Raw genomic sequence first — 17400 nt, 5'->3', positions numbered from 1 at the left:
GATGACAGCATGATAACAAACTACATTTGACACTGAACCAAAGATCGAATTGCTTTATTGATAACCAGAAGATTCCGGTACAGATCAAGATAGTATTGGTACAGGCCAAAAACATACAGAACAACGAAGTCTACATAGCCTCCCTATGTTTGACGTTTGGGACGGAGTACCCCCACAGGTTTCAACTAGAGCACGTAACCCTCTCAGGTTTGCATTACCGGTTAAACTAGAGGATTTTCCGCGCGTTGCTGCAGAAATGTATGCTACCAAAAATTGTCATGCATTTGTGAAAAATAGTTCAAGACGTCTATGCAACCATTGACAAGTTTTAGTTTGCAGCTAAATGTATTTATTTCAAGGCGTTAACTATTGAAGCGTGACTGGTCAATCTACCAGTACATCAGGGAAAAAGAATAAGAGTCGATACATCATTGCGAAAAACCCGGATCCACTTTGCAGAGAAAAAAACAGAAGAGTATTCAGTATTCACCCGTCATAGTACCCTTTTTGCCTTTTTTTTTAGCAACAAGAGAGCATTATATTACTTGTAACGCCCCCGAGGCGATGTCATTGTTTACAAGCTCCCTTATGTCAGGGTAAGATTGATTCCCAGAATACTAACACGGTCGCGTCTAGCAAGTTTTGCTAGTGCATCAGCAACACAGTTACTTTCCCTTATGACTAGAGAAATCGTATGGTCCTGGAAGGCCTTCGGTAGTACCTTGGCCTCCTCATACGTGTTCGAGGCTTTGGATCGATCAGGTTCTTGCGAGAGTAAGGCCTTGGCTGCGATGGCGCAGTTAAGCTCCAAGATAATCTTCGTATGACCGAGATTAGATAGAAGTTTTATTCCCTCAAGTGCAGCCTTGGCTTCCACTTCCTCAGCATCTGCTTGAGAGCAACACAGGCGGCAGTCACTACGTCCCAAAGCTATCTCTGATGGTAATGCTTGCACCACTCGAACGGTCATTCGGGTGAAAGGAGTCGTGAGTGTTCATCTTGATCCAACCCAAAGCAAGAGGAGACCAAAAGGGTGTCGCGTCACTGTAAGTTCTACCTTGCTGATGTCGGCTATGCGTGTTGTCTTGGTTTTCTGCCACCCTTCAGGTCTAGAAGGTATCACCTCAATAAGTTCTTTACAAGGTTCTACCTCAGGAATGCCAAGAAACTATTCAATCTTAGATACTCTAGCCTGAGAGTGACGGTCGAGAAGGCATTCACGACTCTGAAGAACATATTTAAGATTCTTGATCAAAAAAGCTTTTTCACAACTTCTCCACCTAGGTTAAACTAGTTCTTGCATGTTGCATTCTGCATTAATCTTAGGATGGGGTGCTAAAGAGGAGGAATAGGAGAGGGTAATGTCACCACTTGGGAGAAGTGGTAGCTAGAACACGGGGAAGTAGATTACCAATCAGACCAATTTCCATACTTCATACGCAAATTGCAGCTTAGTTGGCAACCAAATAACGTGCACAAACGGGCTGAAAAAAGTTTGTTACGAATCAAACAAACTGTCATTCATGGATATAGACTTGGTCCAGTTGAACATGGTTCTGGGAAAGATCTCGCCCGATGCAGAAATATGCTGCGAGCAACCAATCACATTCCCAAGTTGATGTGCAAGTATTGCATGCATGCCTATTGGAATCAATCCCTGTTGGCAACTCGCCAGAAGCTGCACAGTGGATCGCAAAAGTAGAAAGTTCAACCAAAATTCTGAATGATAGAGCAATCTTATCACTGCCTTGTTTACTATGGAAAATCAGGCACCCCTATCAGTATATTCAGTATCCATTCCGTTGACTGGTGGACAAATAGAAGATTCATTGCCCTGCGAAGTATGCGTAGACTCGATCATGTCTCGTTACTGGATGAACCGTAATAAGTATAGCAAACAAACATGTATGCAAAAAAATTATTGAGTAGTACAGACCGTTCCAATTAACTACGACAGCCGTTCAGCTGAACGCACTATTTGTTGTCATCTTTTTAAGACAACACCAGAGACGATATCAATGCAGGCCCTGTATCAATCGTTTTTTATACTTTAGTAGACGATATCAAAGAATGGGCGTGACTTTTAAAACTAAAATCATAGGAAGGAGTACTACAAATAGCGAGGTAGGAACAACTTGTTTAAAATTCGAGGCGGAAGCGGCGCTCTCCAATGCGCTGCTTGCTGTGATCGTGGGGGTGCGCCGCGCGGTCACCACGGAGGAGGTGTCTATGGCACTCGAGGACATTCACCGGCTGCCGCCGGGGAGCTTCTCCGTCCACTGCCACCGGCCGGAGGATTTCCTAATCTTCTTCGCCACCAAGGAAGTCCGTGACAGGGTGTTGCGCGAGGAGGTGATCGCGTCGCCGTTTTTCCGCTTGCTGCTCAGGCCATGGGCGCGTCGCACGCACGCTGCCTCCGGTGGCCTCTGTGTGCATGCGGAGATCGAGGTGGAGGGAGTCCCTGCTAACGCCTGGAACCTGGCCATGGCGGAGACGATCTTGGCGCCGGCGGTGTGGGTTGAGCGGCTCCACCCGCTCACCAGGAGCCGCGCGGACATGGGGACGTTTCGCTTATCGGCTTGGTGCTTGGACCCTGCACTGATCCCACAGGAGGTGGACCTGCACATCGTCGAACCCGATGAGCCGCCGTCACTTGAGGACTTGGCGGCGCCGGCACAGGCGGTGATACCACCGCATATCAACACACTCGCATACCCGCTGCTCATTCACGTCACGCCGACGGCGGACTTCCGCCGCAGCACGCCGCGCCAAGGCCCGGGTGATCGCGTGGTCGATGGCGATGGGAGCACGCCGGCATGGCCGACCCGCAGACAGTACACGTATACCAGGGGGATACCTGATGTCCTTCCAGGTAACGGAGGCGGTGGCAATGGTGCCGTTCACCCTGCTCCTTCGGGGCATGGAGGGGGAGGCCATGGCGGGAACACACGAGTGCTGGCGTCCGGGGCAATCGTTGGCGAGCTAGCCGTCGACCAGTCACGGCGCGTCAAGAGGAGGAAGCGTGGTGGACGCAAGGTCCGCGAGCTTAGGGCTCGCGCCGCCGCTGCCAATGCCGCCGGCGAGGAGACCGTCGTTGAGTTGGCCGCCATAGGCGCCGACGATGATCAGGTGGTGGCTGCTGAGAGCGCCGCCGCCGCCATGGACGATGGGCGTTCAAGAACAGGAGACGGAGGGGCAGCCGTGGGCGCCGCGGATGATCGGGTGACACATGGTGAGAGCGCCGCCGCTGCCGGTGCTGTTCGGGTGGTGGCTGCTGCGAGCGCCGCCGCCGCGGATGACGTGGGTATCGGCGCCCCGGTGACTGCGTGCCATGCACCGCTGCATGCATCGGTGGACCTCCTGGTCCATGGCCCGGCGCAGCGGCCCGTGGACCAAGTCATGGTCGCACAACGGGCGGTCGTGGCGGACGCGCGAGTCGTGGTGGGGCCTCTGACGGATAGCCCAGCTTTTCCGGTCTTGGAGGCATCTGCGGCTGTTTCAAACCTGGCGGAGACGGACGGTGGGGCCAGTGGGGGAAGCTTCCGCGTTGGTGCATTCACGGTGTCGTTTCCCGCCTCGCCGCGCGATTTTTCGGCCAGGGAGCCCCCTTCCCTCCAAACGCTGGATAGCGTGGCAGGCCCGTTCGTGCCGCGCATGCAGTTGGGCCTGGAGGCCTTTGCCAACCTCGACTCCCCAGTTGAAGCCCACCAGGACGGGCCGTTCGGGCAGGAGGTTGCTGGGCCGTTCGGCCAAGATGATGCTGGGCCCGATGATGTAGACAGGGCGCGCTGTCAAGCCCTGATACTGTCTGCTCCCCCCTCGCCGACTTTGGAGGCTGCTAGGGTGGTGGAGACGGGTGCTACTGAGGTGGGTGTGGGTGATGACGAGGCGGTTGATGAAGAGATCGTGGTAGACCCACCCCCTTCTCAGGAGGAGACCGGGGTACCCCTTGCCACCTCTCCGTCGACATGCCGCTTTGCCTCACCTCCGTTGGTGTTCCAGAGAGCGCGACAAGCATCGGCACCTAGGGCGTCGGTACCTTTGGCGCGACCACGAACTTTGGGGGAGTTCCTTGAAGCCGCGAAATCGCGCTCGGACGCTATTCTACGCACCCCAGCTGTCAGGCGGAGGTTGGTTGAGCTGAACTTCCAACCGCGTCGTAGCTCAAGGATCGCGAAGCAGCCTGGAGGGATGGATGCTGAGATGAGGGCGGTGCGGAACCTGATGCGCAAGCTTGGCCTTCTCTCTGGGGATGAGGCGCCTACAGCGGCCGCTCTAGAAGCTTACCACAAGATGTATGAGCTCCCACTCACGGATGATATGATTGAGGCGATCGCGGAGTTCTACGGATGGACGCTCTCCTCGATCAGAGGGTGTTCCCCCCCGATGTTGGGGATGTCGGGTGGTCGCCTTGTGGCGGCTTGACCCTGTCACGGGTCGCTCGGGTGCTGGATGAACGTTCTAATGTTGTACGAACCAAAGATTATGGTGGCCAATGTGCGAGGCCTTAATGATCGCGCAAGACGGGCGGGTGTTAGGAGTGTAGTAGGTACTACGGGTGCGTCTATTGTGTGTCTCCAGGAGACAAAGCTAGCGGTTGTAACCCCTGACCTTGTTGTGGAAACGCTGGGCGTGGACTTTGATGCTTATTTCTGCTTGCCTGCGTCTGATACTCGGGGTGGGGTGATTGTGGCCTGGATGAGCAGGGTGGTGCAGCTTGACAGCGCCCACATAGGGGATAACAGTATCACTGCCAAGGTGGCACCTTTTGGGGGGGCACCATGGTGGTGGCTGACCTGCGTATACGGACCACAAGCTGAGGCTGACAAGATCGCCTTCCTGGATGAGTTGCGCGATATCCGCGGGTCCCACCAAGGCCCCTGGGCCCTCTGTGGGGACTTTAATATGATCTATCGGGCTGAGGACAAGAACAACGGTAATCTCAACCGTAGGATGATGGGTAGATTCCGCCGCTTCCTGAATGACTGCGAGCTCAAGGAGATCTACCTGCACGGCCGCCGATATACTTGATCCAATGAGCGCGAGACTCCTACGCTAGTCCGGCTCGACCGAGTCTTTGTCACGGTGACGTGGGAGGAACTCCACAGCAGCTGCAATCTACGCTGCTTGGCGACAGTGGTTGCGGACCATTGCCCCCTCCTCCTCGACTGTACTACACAGTCGACGGGGCGGAAGAGGTTCCAGTTCGAGCGGTTCTGGCTGAAGCTTGATGGGTTCAGCGAGGTGGTTCAGGACGCCTGGGGGGTGGTTCAGGGGGACACGGACCCCTTCAGAAGGCTCACCGCTAAGCTGAAACTCACAGCGCGCAAGCTTATGAGCTGGAGTGATAAGAAGGTCGGTTGTGTTAAACTGCAGCTGATGATAGCGCGGGAGGTTGTGTTGAGGCTTGACATCGCCATGGAATCCCGACAGCTCTCCCCTGATGAGCGTCGTCTCCGGGCGCTTCTCAAACAAGCCTACCTAGGGCTGGCTTCCCTAGAGAGAACGATGGCCCGCCAACGGGCAAAGATTGCTTGGCTGCGGGAGGGGGACGCCAACACGGCCTTCTTCCACCAGCATGCTGCCTACAGGCGCCAAAAGAACGGGATTCACAGCTTGCGGGTGAACGGCGCGGTTATCTCAGAACCAGCGGCCATGGCTGAGGCTACCTTTACTCACTTCGAGGGTCTGCTTGGCACGGAGGTGGAAAGGACGCACTCGCTGGACTTGGACTTCCTGGGCTTGGCCGCGGAGGACCTCTCCGAGCTGGAGGCGGCTTTCACTGAGCATGAGGTCTGGGACGTTATCAGACACCTACCGCCAGGGAAGGCCCCCGGACCTGACGGGTTTACGGCCGAGTTCCTGCAGAATTGTTGGGATGTGGTCAAGGCTGACTTCATGGCAGCCTTCGACAAGCTCTACACGATGTGTGGGCGCGGATTTCAAGGCCTCAACCAAGCCTTGTTAGTTCTGCTGCCCAAGCGCCCGGATGCAGCGGCGCTGGCTGACTATAGGCCGATCAGTCTAATCCACATCTTCGCCAAGCTGGTGGCAAAGGTCCTGGCGTCTAGATTGGCTCCCCGGATGGACTCGCTAGTGGACAGCAACCAATGCGCCTTCATCCGCAAACGGTGCATCCATGACAACTTCATGTTGGTTCAGCAGACTGCCAAGTTCCTGCACAGGGGAAAGGAACCCAGGGTGATGCTGAAGCTGGATATAGCGCGTGCTTTCGACTCAGTATCCTGGGGTTTCCTTTTGGAGGTTCTCCAGAGGATCGGGTTCGGACCACGTTTCCGGGAGCTGGTCTCCTTGTTGCTCGCCACTGCCAGTACTCGGGTGATGCTCAATGGCGAGCCAGGCCCCCCTATTTGGCATCGGAGGGGCCTGAGACAGGGTGACCCCCTGTTGCCATCGCTGTTTGTGCTGGTTATGAACTCTCTCAACAAGGTGCTTGTTAAAGCTACTGAGATGGGTATCCTGCGACGGTTGGCGCGACGGGAGCTCGCGACTTCTGTGTCCCTCTATGCGGATGATGTGGTGATCTTCTGCCACCCGGATGAGACAGACCTGCGTGCGGTTCGAGGCATCCTGGAGCTCTTTGGACAAGCCTCCGGCCTACGCACTAACTTCGCGAAGTGCTCGGTATCCCCTATTGCTCGCACCGACGCCGGCGGCCGGGCGCTGCGGAACTCATGGAGTGTCGATTAGCGCCTTTCCCGGTGAAGTACCTCGGCATTCCCCCGTCCACTGTGCGGCCGGTCGGCGGTATCTTTTCAGCCCCTCCTGGACAGACTGGCTGACAAGCTGCCGACGTGGCGCGCATCTATGATGCCGCGTGCTGGGCGCTTGACGCTGATACGGGCGGTGTTGGCGGCCATCCCGCTACACCAGCTCATGGTACTGGGCCTGAACAAGAAGACGCTCAAGCAGGTCAACAAAATCCTGCGAGGGTTTCTATGGCTGGGTAAGGCTGAGGCTAATGGTGGCAACTGCCACGTGAATTGGGCTAGGGTGTGCAGACCGCTTAATCTCGGAGGGCTTGGAATCCCAGACCTTGAGCGAACGGCCACCAGCCTTAGGGTGCGCTGGCTTTGGAGGATGCGCACAGACCCCCTGAGACCGTGGCGCGGGCTGGACATGCAGTTCTCGAAGGCGGAGCTGGACATCTTCGCAGCTTCCACCGCGATGGTGGTGGGCGATGGAGAGTCCGCCCTCTTCTGGGGGGACCGATGGGTGGATGGCAGATCCATCAAAGAGATGGCGCCGGAGGTGCATGCGCTGGTACCTAAGCGACGAAGGAAGGTGCGTACGGTGCGCGAGGCGCTGATTGATCGCACTTGGATCTCAGACATAGTGGGAGCGCCGAGCGCCCTCGCACTGTGGCAGTATGTGCAATTGTGGGTCAGGCTGAGAGGATTCCAGCTATCGGCGGAAGAAGATAGGATGGCCTGGCTGTGGGCGACGGATGGACAGTACACCTCCCACACATGCTATGAGGCCCTTTTTCAGGGGGCGATCACCTCGGCATCTTGGGAGCTAAACTGGAAATCCTGGGCGCCTCCGAGAGTCAAGTTCTTCATATGGCTGGCCTGTCTAGACAGTGCCGGACAGGAAAGGCTGGCGCGTCGGGGCCTCCCGCATGCGCCCGCCTGCCCGCTCTATGATCAGTCTATGGAGACCATGACGCACCTCCTCACTGGATGCTCTTTCTCCAGGACGATTTGGTTCGAGGTTCTCTCGTGGATCCGATCCACGTCGGGACCTCCGGATGGGGGCGACTTCGTGGAGTGGTGGTCACTGGTGGTGCGTACTACTCCCCGCCAGCTGCGCAAAGGTACCTCGTCGCTCATCATGCTCACGGCGTGGTGGATATGGAAGCATCGGAATGCTGTGATCTTCGACAATGCACAGCCCTCGGTGCCTTCACTCTTCAGCGACATCAGGACGGAAGCGCGGCAATGGGTGGACGCGGGAGCCCGGGGTGTCCGCCAGCTACTCCCCTAGATTAGGGTCTTGGGTCGAGTTGTACTGCGGGGTGTTGGTCTCTCTTCGGAGGGGCATGTACATAACTAACTCTCTTTATCTATCAATGCATCGAAACGCAAGTCTTTTGCGTTTTCGCGAAAAAAAATTCAAGGGCAAATAGACCACACAAGGATAAGCATGTTACAACACGCACAGCACACAAGCATGCTGCAGAAACAGTGAGTCAGTATCTAGTTTCAGCATAACCCCGTAGGTTTCATTCCGTTGCTTAATCTTAGGCTACACCTCAAATGGTTAACATCCATATCAATAACCAGCTCAGTGTTTTGTTGACGGTAAGGATTTTTGACACAGAAACAAGATACTGCAGTTCTGTGAACCCTGACATGTTAAATTACGAAATGATGTATACAAAAGCACAATAGATATGCATTCTAGCTAGCAGTTTTTACATTAGAGTTATCCTGGCTGCGACCAACAAAACAGACTCTACTTCTCCAGTTAAGACTGTCAGCAGAAATGCAGCTACGTCAATTACTTTTCAGAGCAACGAGCATTCTTCAACGCCTCGCGAGCTTCCCTGAGACAAATTATTTTCAACATATTAGCAGAAATTTGTGTACAGCTCCTTGCCATGAAAGATTGATCACAACAAACACATGCACTAGAGAAATGAAATCTAGGCGCTCTTTCCCTGAGCAAAATTACTCCTAGGTACCTAGAGGCGTGTAAACAAAAAATTACTCCTAGGATGTGTACACTGGGAGGTACACCCTAGGAGGCGTGTAAACAAACTCTTCCTTTTCAATGAAATGAAACACAAAGATCTTGAAAAAAAATACTCCAGTTGAAGAAATCAAACCTACTTCTAGCTAAACGAACTCAAATAGACCTTGGATGACTGTATCCATGTGGTACTCGTCTGGAGATGGAGGCCATCTTCCACGTAAACAATTGCCCACGCAGAGAGGAAAAAGAATCACATACACTCTAGAACAATGTAGATACATGTGTGAAACGGTTTGTCCTTTTACTGAACATATGAAGCAGAAGACAGCATGAAGTCCTGGAAAAAAAAATGCTTAGCCTGCTTGCTTAGTTTAGGTCCTTTCTGTTTTCATGTTGAATGAGTGGTGGCCTTTGCCCTGTGATGCATTCCTGGTACTGTAACTTGACACACTCTTGGTTGCTTTAATGGAACCAGGGGGCTAAAACCCCTTTTATCAACAAAAAAAAAAGACAGCACGAAACTTTTCACGTCATCAAAACATGGACCACTTACCTTAAAGCATTCGCAATATCAGTGTTTGTAGGTTCAAGCTTCAAGCCACCAGCAAAAGCGTCAGATGCTTTCTCATATTCCTATCGGTAGGCATCAGCAGATGATCAGTTCTGTGATCGCTTGATCAGGGATGCATGAAAAAAAATTACTGGGTTCTTTTCACCTTCAGTGCCATATAAGCTGCCCCTTGTCGGTAGCAGGCTTTTGGCCAAAAAGGTCGCACCATTCTGCACTGGGTAGCATCAGAGAGAGCAGCTCTTTTGTTCTCTCCCATGCGCAGCATGCAGAGACTCCTATTTGCCAATAGGGTTGCATAATCATCTGGACTACATTCAAATTCCATTGCCTGTACACCAATCACATATAGTTTTAAGCACTACATACAACAGAGTACCGATCAGGATACCGCTCAGGCATGTCATATTAATTGGCATAGAGATTTCTGTACAAAAACCACCAGCAAATGTTTTGGACAAGTTGATAAATATCGAGGTAAAAACTTGTGTATAACAGTACTCTGTTCCTCGGTCTTCTGAACACAACTGCTAATGTTAAAATACCTCGTAATTACTAAGTGGGTAGGATGGTTTAATAACAGTCAGATTTTTGTATGGGTTGAATCTAGGGTTAAAGTTTCGTAGTTTAAAATAAAATCAAACCACGGTTCGAAAACAAAATTCCTGCAGACATTTGATACTGTTCACGGTTCACATGAATTTTTAGCGTTCACATTTTAATTGGCACATTCTGCAGCTACCATAATCACGAAGGTCAACTTGCATCCCAATCAGCAAAAACTATGTTGGTAAAAATACCATAGGCCACCCTTCAACCAACAAAAAGAAAATATTTTTTAGCTGAACAAAAAGAACACTAAGTACAAACAATAGTATAACCACTGCAGCAAAATTCTGTATGCAAATCAGAAATATCACCATTTTTTATTATTCTATTTGTTCAGTCTGTAGAAATTTACCATGGAATCAGTAGCACATAAAAAATCATCTTCATTGACCATACAATTAGATATGTTGAGAAAAAATGCTCCGCAAATATCTTCACTAATATAGTATATATTATGAGATTTTGGTGCTCAAAATATAAAAAATATTACTCCTCCGATCCATAACAACTGTCGGAAGTTTAGTTCAAAGTTGAGCTAATTTGAATTGAGACCCCAACACTTATTATGGATGAGAGGAAGTAGAAATGGAGGGGTATGGATCTATTTACTAGCTATAATAGATGTCATCCAAGGGATGATCAAACATTACCAAGGGTGTTTGGTAGCAAAGTTTTTTTAAGTATTCTAAGAATACTATGGTTTCTGAAAATATGGTTTTCAATACTTCGAGGTGTTGTTTGGCTTTAACAAAAACTGCAGTATTATATACCATGGTATTAGCAAAAACTGTAGTATTTTGCACTATTAGAAAAGTAGGATGGGGCCTCTTTTTCCATAACTGAATTATTTATTGCCTAGGAATGGAAATACTTTGGTTATAAAATACTTAGGTTCTGAAAAACTTCACTGCCAAACAGAGGCTATCTTTTTGTATATCTTAAATGAAATAATTGAAGTATCTAACAACACAAGTTTTGCCAGAAAGAGGTACCATTATATGAAGCCTATCTAAGGTGTCAACAAAATATAGTGATCGTGCAGGTTAAATGTTTACAAATATGGAAAAATCTCCCAGTCGCTCACACAATAAAGATATGTCCTAGGACTTACACCAGTTTACAGATGTCCCGCTATAATGTATTCCTCTCTCTTAAAAGCCTCCGAGGCTTGCTGTTTCAGTTCTCTTATTCTCATTTCACACTTTTGTTTATCCTGATCACAAAAGAGTTCTGGTTAGACTGAATATGTAGAAATAGCATGCAAGACATGGAACATACAGATTTGAAAGTTTCTGCTCCCATAGCCTTATTAATCACAAACACGTATAAAACAAAAAATTGTGTTATATTGAACAGCTAGAGAGTGAATTGTTTTCATTAAAAACTAATGTCTAGAAAAAAAACACAAGTAAAGTACAAATTGGCACAATAGCATCCAAGATAACTTGTTCAGTCTAGCAGAATACTAGTGACACAAAGGGTCATCCCGAAGATTAAAGTTTGCTAGTATAGTGATGGAAGGCACCAAATGTATGATTGGCATATTTTGTTTGGAAACTGTAATAAATTTAAAAAATCTAATCTAAGTTAAGAAAAAGTGCAGAAGAACAGAACATGAGAATGATAATGACAGATAGATAATACATGGAAGTGAGCATAGAAGAAAACTCATACCATTGGCTTCAAACCAAAGGATTTCACATGATAAATAATTCCATCTATACTCCATTCTGCCAGCGTTGAAATAGGAGAAGTTGAAGGGAATAACATTTCAACCATGTCCCTTTTGCCATAATAGGCAGCATACTCAATTTGCATTCTACCAAACTGCACGAGTAGCAGAAATGGTTGACTTTATAAGTAATCATTCCCGATATAAATACAAATATATTGGAAAAAAAATTCCTCATTAACAATCGGGAAACAAAGTCTGATGCTCAGTTTGGTGTTGTGGTGGATTATCATAATCTCAACCAAATAGCAAGATGTAATGCACGGAGATTCAAAATGCAAGGAAAATGATGTAACAGTCTTTTCATCCTTCCTAACTAAACTTGTAAGACATAGGTTAGGTTAAGTCCTATAACAGTAATAAACAAAGTTCAACTACTATGCTTCTTGTATTGCATAAACTTGTCAAAACAGAATAGGACAAAGGTGATACTAACACAAAAATATACATGCAGGGCTCCTATGATTCATGGAATTTTCACGGGATTTGTGTAGGGTTGAGATCCTATGGAAACTTTACTAGGGAAGCTGTTAGATTCATGGAATCATATCTCATAGAAACTAATCCCATAGGAATCTTGCAATATAAATTTTAAAGGAAAATAGCATTAGGCCAGACCTCATAGAACATTCCTTCACTGCAATCAAAGAGAATTCCTCTTATCATAGGATGCAAGTAGACTGGGTATCCCAATCCCACATGTTTCCTACTACTATGCTTTTCCTATCCTGTGAATTAAAGGAACCCAAAAGAGGCAAAGGAAACCCTTACATAAGTAGCATTTTGAGTTTCTTTGGCAAGGCTATGAAGAAACTAGAGATTTTCATGATCTAATAGTTTAACAGACGAGATGTCACATTCTGCAATATACTCTCAAGATATTAAAAAAACACCATAAAGAAATAATATTCAGCTAACTAACAAACAGAGTGTATGCATTAAACGTAGGTCATTACAAGTTACAACAGAGAACAACAATAAAACTCACTTCATCTGGAATATTCGGGTTAGCACCAGCATCTAGTAAGCACTTCATGTGGGCAGGTGACCCAAGTTTTGCTGCATATATCACGGTAGTGAAACCATTGCTATCAACAAAATTCACATCAGCACCAGCCTGTGTAAATGAATAATTATTTGAAAATTTGAATTAGTGCTTGATATATCATCCACAAAATAGGTACACACAAATAAACTGAAACTGCATGTACAAACTACAGTTGAGAAATCTCCAATGGAAGAGTACGGACCTTAATCAGTAACTTCATGCATCGCAACGATTTAGATGGCACAGGATCATGTATGACCCAGCGTAATGGGGTAAGAGATACTTTGGCATTGTTAGCCTGTGGAAAGTGGAAGAATCAATCTCTTACACTTGTCAAAGAAAAAGGGCCGATGGAAATTTTCTTTCATGGAATGCAATGATATATATAATCAGTTCATAGTGTTTCCAATTGTTCATGTCTGAAGGAGACAAAAACTAATATGTCTACAGAAAGTTATACATAACATGCACTTGTAAGAAACTGAGAAAAAATTAACTTCAAAGAACCTAGTACTGTCAATGTTGCAAACTTGCTGCTTCAAACAACATAATTTAGTTCAGATAGAGCGCATGTACCACAGGCCAGAAGGTTTTTCAATGTGTTCTAGTCCGAAACAGGATATTCATTCCAAAACAGACACAAGAAAACACTATTTTTCTTTTGCACAGCCAGTGAGAGAACCAAGAAACCGATGTCTTACATTTGCATGGTGCTCCAACAAAATCGTCATCGTGCCATGTTGTTTCTTCATGGAAGCTACCTGTAATGGAGTGCCACGAGCAGAACCTAAATCCACATCAAATCCCCTTGAAAGCAGCAATTCTACAACATCACAATGTCCTGGAAAAGGAAGTTCCAAGAGGAATTCATGAGACCACAATGTTTTCCAGCATGCAGTTGTCTTTGGCAATACATCTGCAATAAAAATGAACTCCGGAGCAGGTTTCAGTGTTTCTAACATGGACAGCTCTTCGGTTGCCACTGATCCTAACTAAAACCAAGTTTATGAAGGTGGTCGGACTGAGACTATTTAATTTTTCATTACCTTGGGAGTAGCAAAACCCATCAGTTTGAAGCGTACAAGTTTACAATCAACGCTGCCAATAACAAAGAATTGAAAATAATATGTCTCTATATTCCAAACCTCGAAGTTCTTCTCCAAAAACTTGATGATGTTTCTTTTTCCATCATCCAAATCATTATACATGGGAGCAACATAGGAACATATGGCGAGATATGCTGAACTAAAAAGGTTGACAAATAGAGGTGACATGGTAGTCTACTATCACGATGCCAAAAGCAAAGGTTTGAAAACCTACACAACATGAAGTCGCGATGGTGTGTTTCCTGCTTCCTATACTCCTTGGGCTAAGTCTTTTATTATAAAGAAAGGCTTGCAAGCAGATCTTAAGGAAACAATCAATTGAGAAACAGAACCGATGTGGGAACTTGGACCAAACGATCTACTGCGCTAATGCATGTATCTAGACGCGTTACATGCATATCTAGACAAATCTGCTACATTTATTATGGAACAGAGGTTGTATTATAAATTGTTTGACTGGTGCACCTGCTGACTTCTGGGCCCGTGTTAAAAGCCTTGTCCCCAGATTATCAACGAATAGAGAAGCAATGAATAATAGGATGCTTACCTCATTGGAATTCTACGGGAATTTCTAAATTTTACACAACCAACTATGAAAGTGAGAGAATTTCAATAACATATTGCAGGATGTGACTGCAGATAGGGGTCACCCTAAGCGTAAGTTTGAGGTCTGCTATCGGGCCATGGTAGCCATGGCCACAAGCTGAGAGAGTACTGAAGGAAAAGGCAGCAAGAAGGTTGAAGGCCCATCAAAGAATAGAATCGCATCTCCAGACTACCTCTCTGGTTCTTTCCCCCCTTGGAGATCTATCATTGGTATTATAGGACCTGATGCTTATATCTAAGCTATGTGGAGTCAAAAATGACTTAGTATTCAATCCAATATGTGGCAAATGTATTGTTACCAAACATATAGGTTCTGAGAGAGGAAGAGACCGGCATGCAGCACCATGGAGAGGTAAAAAGTTTTTACCAACCAACGGATCGGCACCATGAGCAAGAAGATATTTCGTAGCAGCAGCTTTCCCAGCAAAAGCAGAATAGCATAGCGGGGTATCACCTGCAGCAGCAACAACAGAAATCATGAGGTCAGTGAACCCACACACCAACCAATGTCCAGTCCCCAGCTTGAACAAGACAAGAAAAGTTCATTCAGGGACATGACATCTGCTCATTTGATGATATGAGAACCAATTGCGGAAACAGAACTCCCACTAATCCTGACGCAGAACCGAAGGACTTGGCATGTGACACGTTAGCAGAAAAGAGCAAACAAGGCGCCAACATTTTGCCTGCAAGCACTGATAGAAGAGACGCCTAATATGCAGCACAGATATATTTATTTGGCTGAGAAAATCGATATAGTAACTTATACGGTGCATAGACTAATTTCTAGGCATGGTAGGATGCAAATGTTAACTTTTTCTCAGCTATATGTACATCTTGATTGGAGATGCAAACAGCATACGGCATCAATTTTGGAGCCAAAATGTACGACTTTCAGAGCTGGAGGAGCTAACCCTGACTCCTAATTAGGCCGTAGCCAGCACAGAAGAGTTAAAAACCGAGGAGATGGAGAATCGAGCCGGAAGGGGAATGAATCGAACCTATGCTGTTGGGCTGGTTGACGTCTAGGCGGAGCTCCTCGACGAGGTACCTCAGGACGTCCGTCCGGCCATGGGTAGCAGCCATCTGCAGAAGGGTGTCGCCGTCGTCGTCCACCATCGCCGCCAAGAACTCGGCCTCGCTTAGGCCACCCGAGTTGAGCGCCCGCGCCATCTCTTGGCGCACACCGAGTCAAGACAAGCCAAGTCAAGTAGGAACCACAGGCGGCCGCCAAACCCTAAGTGTGAGGTCGCTTACTCTTGAGGAGGCGGACGTTGCCGTCACAGGCGGCGCCGAAGAGCTCGTCCTTCCGCTCCTGCTCGGACAATGCCTCCATTGCTGGCGGCGATGGAGCAGCGAGTCGGTCGAAAATCGAAATGCGAGAGCCGCAGCCCACACTCCCACAGTAGGAGAAGAAGGGAAGAAAGGAAGGAGACGGAGTCCGTGGAGTCAGGGGTAAGAGCATCTCCACTCGTCTCCCCACAGAGCCCCACGGCCACTTTTTTTCATCCGGACGGCGAAAAACGGCCCAGTCAGGCCCCCGGTTCCTCGTTTTGGTCCGGATTTGAGCCTATTTTCGTCCGGACTCCCCATGCCATCCTCGGTTTCCCGGGGGTCTCCCGGGGACTCCGGATGAAGCTAAACCAACCACCCACGCCCACGTGTCTCCTCTTTCGTCCGGATTCCCCGAGCCATCCTCTTTTTCCCCGAGAAACGCCGCTTGGGGAGCACACGACTGGGAAACTACTCCTCCCCACGCCAAATCTTCCTCCAATCCGGACGAAAATTTCGCCGGATTTGGGCGTGGGGAGCACCAACGAGTGGGGATGCTCTAACCGGGTAAGAGCATCTCCACTCGTCCCCCCGACGAGGCCCCCGAGCGACGTTTTTTCCATCCGGACGGCGAAATTCGGCCCAGTCGCGCCCCCGGTTCCTCGTTTTCGTCCGGATTTGACCCTTCATCCATCCGGCGAGCCCACGCCATCCCCGGCCCCCCGGGGCGCGCTCGGGGACTCCGGACGAAGCTAAACCAACCGCCCACGCCCACGTGTCTCCTCTTTCGTCCGGATTCCCCGAGCCATCCTCTTTTTCCCCGAGAAACGCCGCTTGGGGAGCACACGACTGGGAAACTACTCCTCCCCACGCCAAATCTTCCTCCAATCCGGACGAAAAATTCGCCGGATTTGGGCGTGGGGAGCGCCAACGAGTGGGGATGCTCTAAGCAACTCAAGTGCTCGGCCCAGGTAAGGAGGTTTTCTTTTCTTCTTTCTCCCTTTATTATTATACTTCTACTCGCTCCGATCCAAAAGAATTGTCACGGTTTTAGTATAAATTTAAACTAAAATCACGACAGGTTTTTTGGATCAAGAAGTAATGTAAAACCAATAACTCTCGCTTCGTCAAGATCCCCTCATGCTTCCCAGCCTCCCAGGTCGTAGCCACCACTCACGCACGCCGCCTCTCTCAATGTTCAATCCCCTCGATCTAGATTGGAGGGGACGAGGGGAACGAGCTGCTGGAGGAAGGGGTCGCTGCGTAGGAGGCCTTGAGGAAGATCTAGAGGGCGCGGAAGAGGAACTTGACTAGCGGCTCGGAGGAGCTCCAAAAGTGTCACTCCTTGGATACCCTTTTTATGTTGGCTGCATTGGATACTTGACATTTAAACTCTAGGATTTTAGCAGTCCTATGGACCACTTCACTGATAATTTAATTTCTGATGATGAACATTATATTTGCTGATAACCCTGCAGTGGGCCGCATGTCCCTAAGTGCATTTATTCTGGAAGGAAAGCGGCCTTGTCTGGTTAACTGAGGGCCCTTTTGTTGTGGCTTTTTTTTGGCTTTTTGGCTTTGGCAAAAGCCAAAAAAAACACCTAAATAGGTGCTTTTTTCAGCTTTTGGATTTTGGAAGCCAAAAACAAAGATCCAACAAGCCAAAAAGCAAAAAAAAGCCACAACAAAAGGGCCCTGAGCCTTAAACGCCCCCACTGAGGCCCATTTGGGTCGAACACGC

General features: G+C 48.5%; 1 pseudogene; it reads right to left on the bottom strand.

Moving 5' to 3' along the window:
• Nucleotides 1–8570: 8570 nt before the first annotated feature.
• On the bottom strand, nt 8571–15840 carry LOC127344743 (uncharacterized; annotated as a pseudogene).
• Nucleotides 15841–17400: the final 1560 nt, after the last annotated feature.

This window comes from Lolium perenne, chromosome 1 (genome assembly GCF_019359855.2).
Source record: "Lolium perenne isolate Kyuss_39 chromosome 1, Kyuss_2.0, whole genome shotgun sequence".
NCBI classification, from domain to species: Eukaryota; Viridiplantae; Streptophyta; class Magnoliopsida; order Poales; family Poaceae; genus Lolium; species Lolium perenne.
Note: the sequence above shows the minus strand (reverse complement) of the source record. Positions and strands in the feature narration are given on the sequence as shown.